The sequence below is a fragment of the Bos mutus genome, chromosome 7 (genome assembly GCF_027580195.1).
Source record: "Bos mutus isolate GX-2022 chromosome 7, NWIPB_WYAK_1.1, whole genome shotgun sequence".
Lineage (NCBI taxonomy): Eukaryota > Metazoa > Chordata > Mammalia > Artiodactyla > Bovidae > Bos > Bos mutus.
This window is the reverse complement of record NC_091623.1, coordinates 67,316,400-67,324,473: the sequence shown is the minus strand read 5'-3', so window position 1 is coordinate 67,324,473 and position 8,074 is coordinate 67,316,400.

Below are 8,074 nucleotides of genomic sequence, written 5' to 3'. Positions count from 1 at the left end.
ACATTCCCTGCCCTTTTGATCAGACTCGGGAGGTTAAAGAAAACATTTCTGCTTTTAATGTTTCGTTACTGCCTGTCTCTGCATCTCGGTCTTTTAAGTCTTTGAGTTTCCATAGACGTTTCTGCCTAAATCCAGAGTCATATGGTGTTCCTATTAGTAAACTGAAAGCTGAGTCTGCCAAACATGTTTATTTCTCCTTCAGAGCAAATGTGGGTAGGATGAAAACCACTCCATATTATACTTACATGTTACTCATTAACTGGCTTCAAAAAAAAAAAAAAAATCACCTCAGCTAGATTAGGAGTCATGTGAAGAAAGAGCTTCCTGCAATGCAGAAACCGAACAAGGCTGAAACTCAGAGATTTTCACATTACTGGGGAGCTTCAAAAATGAGCCCTTGAGTTTACTTCTTGAGTTGGCGATTGACAAGTGTACAATGGTGAAGAAAAGGCTCTCATCAGGCAATGATACAATGTTCCGGTCTGAGATTCCAGGCAGCCCAGGCAAGTCGGGTGCAGAGGCCCAGAACAGCATTCCTGACAGCCCCGGCTCAGTGTTTCTCAGGTGGGTACATCCTCTCTGCCCACCCCCGACCCCATGGCTTTGGCCACCCAACAGATACTGCTTGGAGAGCTCCTTCCTCATCCCCAAAGGGAGGATTCTGCCAAAGAGAAAGAGAGGGCACAGCCCAGACCCCTGGGCTGGTAGATTTTAAGGGAGTACCTAGCAAAGGATGTGATTTGTTGAACAAATAGAACTCTTATCACCATGAAGGGACAATAATCGTTGTTGACTTGTTAGCACTATTTAATACGTACCGGAAAACTCGCCAGCTATGCGGTTACTTGATTCCTGACCCACTCTCAGGTTCATAGTAAGCGAAACCAAATTGTTGTTGGTGGTGGTGTGGTGGTTGTTGTTTGGTCGCCAAGTCATGTCCAACGCTTTGAGACCCCATGGAATGTAGCACTCTAGCTTCCCTGTCCCTCACCATCTCCCAGAGGTTGCCCAAGTTCATGTCCATTGAATCAAACAGTTAAACCAAAAACCTCCCTTTGCTGTCAAAATTATGGTATAAGTATCAGAATATGCTGTGTGCTTAGTCATTCAGTTGTTTCCAACTCTGTGTGATCCCATGGACTGTAACCTGCCAGGCTCCTCTGTCCATGGGGATTCTCCAGGCAAGAATACTGGAGTGGGTTGCTATGCCCCCCTCCAGGGGATCCAACCCAGGGATCAAACCCAGGTCTCCTGCATTGCAGGCAGCTTCTTTACCATCTAAGCCACCAGGAAACCCAAGTATCGGAACAGTAATTATTAAAATATCAAAACAGTTTCCTTCTTTGGAGCTTTCTAAATTAAATGTTAAAATAATACTGGCTGTGGTCTCGTCCTGCTACTTACTGTAAAACGATTTATAGCAGCTTTGACTAGATTCAGAACATATCTTTTTTAGCTATAATTGTTAATACCTACATGAACACCACTCTGATAATTTATATTTTTAATGAAAATTCATTTATCTACTCTTCATTCATTTGTCTCAGAATAATTCTCCAGCAACTTATACAATGGGGAAACCAAAAATCCATTACAAGAAAGTTTTTCATCCAACTTTTTTAAAATTGAGGTTTAGTTGATTTACAAAACTATGTTAGTTTCAGATATACAATGCAATCAAATTTTTACAGATTATAACTCATCCAACCTTGGTGTAAATTTTTTAATGGAGGTGATGTTGGTCTATAATATTATGTTTCATGTTTATAACATTTTATTTCCACTTCTATATACATTACAGCATGCTAACCACCTAAAATTTACTTTCCATCTAATGTAAATGTTAATGTAACTTCCATGTAAAGTAATCAAGTCAAGGTAGAAGAGGAACCTCCACGTCTGAACTTCACTTTTGCATAGCACCGTATCCAAAAAGTCAATCGTCTGATTTATTTTTTAATCATTTTAAATCATTTATGCAAAAAAGTACTCAAAATTATAGCTTTTAAAAATTAAACAGAAAATAAAGAAATCCCACTAATAGCATTCACATATTAGACTGTCAGTTTAGGAAGACAAATTCATTTTTTAAAAGTTTTTGACATCAAGAGCCTGAATTTACATAAAATGTTTCTCAATACATCTATTTAAAGTTAGTTTAATTTTTTTATCCATCAATAATATAAATCTACCTTACTTGCATTATAATTGTTTGAATAAGAGTACAATTCTAATTGAAAATGTAAAACTCTTGGATTATTTCCATATTTTCCTGAAATTTGTTTCTTTAATTACTTTGCCTACCCAATCCTTCTTTTACATTGACTGTAGTGCAAACTCTTCTTGTAACTCAAGATCTAAACAGGAAAAATTAAATTAAATGTATAAAACTATTAAAATGTATAAAATATGCAAAATATAATTTAAGTAAATATAATACATATGACTTAAATAAATATAGATAAATGGAATACTAATAAAATAAAAATCTAAATCAATCCATATTTAAGACATTTTTAAAAGAGCCCAGGCCTATTTTACCTGCATCTTTGAATATTCAAAATTAAATCTATATATTAGTATATGTAAGGGTTTTTTTATGTGTATTGGAACCTATCTTAAAACATTATTCATACCTCCGAATATTTTGGCTCTAGAATTTTAGTCTAGTTGAAAGATCTACTTAACATATTGTGTATAAAATCTTTTAAAATAATTTTTTGAAGCACTCAGTCATGTGTTGGTTAATTATTTGAGGTCAAAAATCAGATAGAAACCAACAAGGACCTACTGTAGAGCACAGGGATCTATACTCAAAATCTTGTAGTAACCTATAAGGAAAAAGAATCTGAAAAAAATATACGTATACATATAACAGAATCACTTTGCTGTACACCTGAAACTGACACAACCTTGAAGATTAACTATACTTCAATTTAAAAAAGAATCAAAAAAGATAAACACTTTCCTTTACCTTCTAAATAAATGTTGGGAATTTATGTGGCTGTTGTATTATCCCATTATCTTTCCCATGAACTAAAGCTAATCAAATGTACCCTCAGATCAACAAACTACTCAAACAGACACATAGAATTTATGCAGTTTTTTTCATTCAATCATTCAGTTCAACAAAGATTTATTGACTAAGTATTATATGCCAGGCTATGTGGAAGACATAGCAAGTCCAATCAAAAGCAAGATAGACCTAGTCCCTGTCCTCATGAAAGTTATGAGTTTAACATTGAACATAGGCAAAAAAAAAACAAAACACTATGAATTAATGCATATATACATGCATAATTTAAATATTAATGTATTATTATAGGAAACAATTACAAGGCAGAGATGGAGAATAAGATGGGAAAAACTACTTTAGATGAAGTGGCTAGTCAAGGACTCTCTGAGTGATATTTAGGCTGACTTTGAGGATGAAAAAGCCAAGCACAAAATTACTGGAAAGGAGCAAGTTGCTCTGAAGTGGAGAAGACATGTGTCCTGAGGAACCACAATGGGCACCTGATGAAATCAGATAGACAAGCAGAGGATAAGGAGTTTAAAATTCTACTCTAATTGATGTGGGACACCACTAGAAGATTTAGGGGAGTATCATGATGTGATGTTCCTTTTTGCCCTTCTCTGGATATTTCCTGTTTGTTGCTCATTCAAGCAATGCTCCATCTTGCCCAGGTGTCCGTCGTGTTGTGCAAGAGTGTCTCCAAGGTTCCTACCTAGGAGAGGAACAGTGGGGCATTTTATGGACATGATTAACTTTACTCATTAAGTCAAATTCCATTTCAAAGTACTGTGTCATTGATGTTACCACCAGCAGTTATTCTGCTTCATCAACATTGCCATTATCTAAATTTTCATTTTTTTCTAATCTGGAGGGTGTGAAATGGCATTTCAAAATAAACGGTTTTAATGTGCATGTCTCTTATTAAGACAAGAGAAGCATCTTTTCAGTATGTTTATTGGTCATTTTCATTTCCTCGTCTTTTAAATTACTGTTTATGAATTTATGACCCTTTGGGGAAGCAGAAATGGAGAGAGATTACTAATTTTTCCTTATTTTTAGATAGCTTTTGAAATACTCCCAATACTGATCTTTTGTTAGCTTTGTATGTTGCAAATGTTTTATTCCAGCATATGACTTGTCTGTTCAAGTTGCCTATTATGTCTGAGCTCTTATTTTTAACTTATTAGTTTGCTTATTTTATTTTTTTATTGAAGTATAGTTGACTTACAACATTTCAGGTGTACAACATGGTAATTCAATACTTTTATAGACTGTACTCCATACAAAGTTACTATAAAATATTGACTATATTCCCTGTGCTAAACATTACATCCTTGTCAATTATTTATTTTATACCTAGTAGCTTGTACCTTTTAATCACCTTGACCTATTTTGTCCCTGACCCTACCACTCTCCTCTCTGGTAATCACTGGTTTGTTCTCTGTATCTGTGAGTCTATTACTGTTTTGTTATATTTTTTTTAGACTTCACATATAAGTGAAATCATACATTGTCTTTCTCTGACTTATTTGACTTATTTCACTAAATGTAATGTCCTGCAGGTCCATTCCTGTTGATGACAAAATTTCAATCTTTTTATAGTATATGAGTAATATTCTGTTGTATATATATACCAAACATTTATCCATTCTTCTGTTGATGGACACTTAGGTTGCTTCCATATCTTGACTTTTATAAATAATACTGCTATGAACACTGAAGTGCATACATCTATTTGAATTAGTGTTTTTATTTTCTTTGTATTAATATCCAGGAGTAAAAATACTGAATTGTATGATAGTTCTATTTTTAAGTTTGTGAAGTACCTCCATACAGTTTTTCATAGTGGCTGTACCAATTTACATTCCCACCAACAGTGCATGAAGTTTCCCTTTTTTCCATAGCCTCACCAATGCTGGTTATTTGTTGTCTTTTTGATAATAGCTATTCTGACTGGTTGTAAGGCAATATCTCATTTTCTTAATAATTTGCACTTTCTGTAATTTAAGAACTCCTTCCACTCTGAGGTTATAAGAATGTGCTTGTGTATTTTCCTCTAAAAATATGTTTTCTTTCAAACTAGGATCCTTTATGTATTTGGAATATATTTTTGTTTCTGGTGTGAATTAAGGCATCATCTAATCATTTATAGGGATAATGAATTCTTCCCTGGTGGCTTAGACCATAAAGAATCCATCTGCAAGGCAGGAGACCTGGGTTTGATCCCTGGGTTAGGAAGATCCCCTGGAGCAGAGCATGGCAATCCACTCCAGTATTCCTGCCTGGAGAATTCTATGGACAGAGGAGCCTGGCAGGCCACAGTCCAGGGGGTCACAAAGAGTTGGACATGACTAAGCCACTAAGCACAGTACAGCACATGTATTTGGAATTATTTTTGTTACTGCTGTGAATTAAGGAATCATCTAATCATTTATATGGATAATGAATCCTCCCACCTTATTTATCGAACAGTCTTTCCTTCCCCATTAATCTGCAATGCAGCTCTATCACACGTTGCTGTCTTCATTACTGTCACTTACAAGGAAAGTTTTTTATCTGATAAGACAAGACTTCTTACCTACTTCAGAAGTGATTTGCTACTTTTGACCCTTTGCTCTTCCATTTAAATTTTAGAATGTGGCTTGTCAAGTAAAGATTTATTTTAAAAGTTGAAATTGCAGAAAATCTATTGCTCAATTTGAGAAAATGTGACATTTTATGGTGTTCAATATATCTACTCATATACATGATGGGGCCTCCATTTATTACATCTTTAATATCCTTTGATAAAGTTTTAGAGAATTCTTCACAGAAGTCTTGCACATCATTTGTTAGACTTATTCCTAGGTACTTTACACCTTTGTCGTTTTTGGAAATTTTAATTGCATTTTATTTTGTTGATGTTGTACAGAAATATAATTGAATTTCTAAATGGATCTTATGTTCCACATTCTTGCTAAATCTTATTAATGTTAATAATCTGTAGACTGTGTTTTTTGTAGACAATAATATTATTTGAAATTTAAAAAATTTTTTTACCTTTCTGAACTTTAGTCCTTTTAAATCTTTTTTTTATTTAATTATACAATAAGAAACTCCATATAATGTTGAATATAAATAGTAATTCCAGGCTTTTTCATTTTGTTCCTAATTTAAAAGGGAATGCTTTTATTTCAGATTTTATCAACTTTTCTGAGGTTAAAGAAGTTTCCTTCTTGTTGAGGTTTTTTAAAAGGTTGTTGAAACTATTGAGTGCTTTTCCGGCCTCCACTAAGATAATCCTCATTTGAAAATCTCTGGCACTCATAAAGCATATAGCACTTCATCTGAAGTTCATGAGAAGTCATCATTTCCCAAAACACAGAACACTGGAAGGTCTTGAAAAACACAAATTGCTTTAATCTTCATAAATAGACTGGAAAAGGCTCAGATGAATTAACAGTTCAATAAACTAGTCATTCAGCAAATAAAAATCAGGTATTTTTAAATTAGTTTTTGGAGATTTACTATACAAATTAGCCATTAGGTCTATTGCTTTTAAAAAATGTGTTTCTCCAAAATATTTCATTTTAGATTGTCAGTCTATTTCCATTTTAGACAAAGATGAAAGTTGCCCAGTGAAGCTAATGTGTTAAAAGGAGCGCCATGGGCTTTGGGGGCATAAACAAGGGCCAGGATGACAACAAAAGAGGGCAAACATGGGGCAGTTCCAAGCTGGAATGTGCAACTAGGATGGACCCAGTGCTGGGCTATGGTTTGGGGAACCACTCCAGGCTGCAGTGGACGATGAACTTGGTAGGTTCAAAACAGCCTTGAGTCACTTTCACTGTGTCTCCTCGTAGTGGCTCCAAAGACTCTGCTTCCACTCCTCTGCTCATCAGCTGTCATCAATGAGTAGCAGAGGAGATGTTGACCCTTCTTCCTTTCCACTCTCCCCTCCCAAGAGCCTTGCTTTTTCTTAGCCAGTCCCATTTCTGCAATTAGGGAAACGATAGAAGACTATTTGGTACTTGAAGAACAGGAACACAATAGATACTATACCTTGATCCATTTTTACTAGGTAAGCCCCATGGCCTCAGCTCCTGTTCACAGGAGTTGTAGAGTTAAGAGTGATATTTAGAAGCTAAAGGGAGGTTGATTTTTAGGAAATGGGCTTCCTTCTGCAGGAACAGGGGTGAAGGCTAGCAATCAAAGAAAGCAGGACTGTGTTAAGGGGAAAGATAATAGTGTCCTGAGTACGAGGCAAGTATTTCAGTGAATGGAGTGAGGTGAGGTGGGGTCAGGTGAGCAGGTGAGGGCAAGATGGCAGGATCAGTGAACTCTGCTGGGCCTTGGGGTACAATGATGTAGTAGAAGTTAGAATGAGGAGGTGACATACAGAGGAAGAGGCCTCTTTGATGGAAGAGTTAGAATTTTCCAAGAAGAAAAGAGAACTCCCCAGCACTAACATTGCCAGAAGAGGAGGGACCTACAGTCTCCTTCCCAAACTGTGCCAGACACTTTTCCTACTGTCTAATGATTCTCACAATACACATGCTCAAGCCTATTACCAGGCTTTTGTAAAAGGAATAAGTCTGAAAATTCCCATTCATCTTTCCAGATACACCTCCTGAAAGGTTTAGTATAACATCAAAGCTCTTCCCTTGCCCCCTTACTTCTGCCCTCAAAACTAGAAGCCTTTTCTTATTATCCCATATTAACTATGTATCAGAGTGTATTGTCCAAAGGGAAGTATTTATTATAAAACCAAAGAAGCTTAATCTTATACCTTCACTTATTTGGGCCCTTCCAAGGCCCTGGGAATGTCCCTAGCAAGATATTCATGTAGCTGTACATTTTAATAAACTTTTCAGATAATATTTTAACTACAATTATAATTGCCTTCTCTTCACTCCAATTTTCTCTCTGTTACATGTCCCCTCCAGTCAGGTAGCCAAGGGCATTTTTGGCACTGTGAACTAAGGGGAAGTTGTTTGGAGATACATTTAATTAGAGATAAGTGGAATATATTTATGGGATTTGCCATCATTTCTATGTTTATCACTAGTCCTCCTGGCT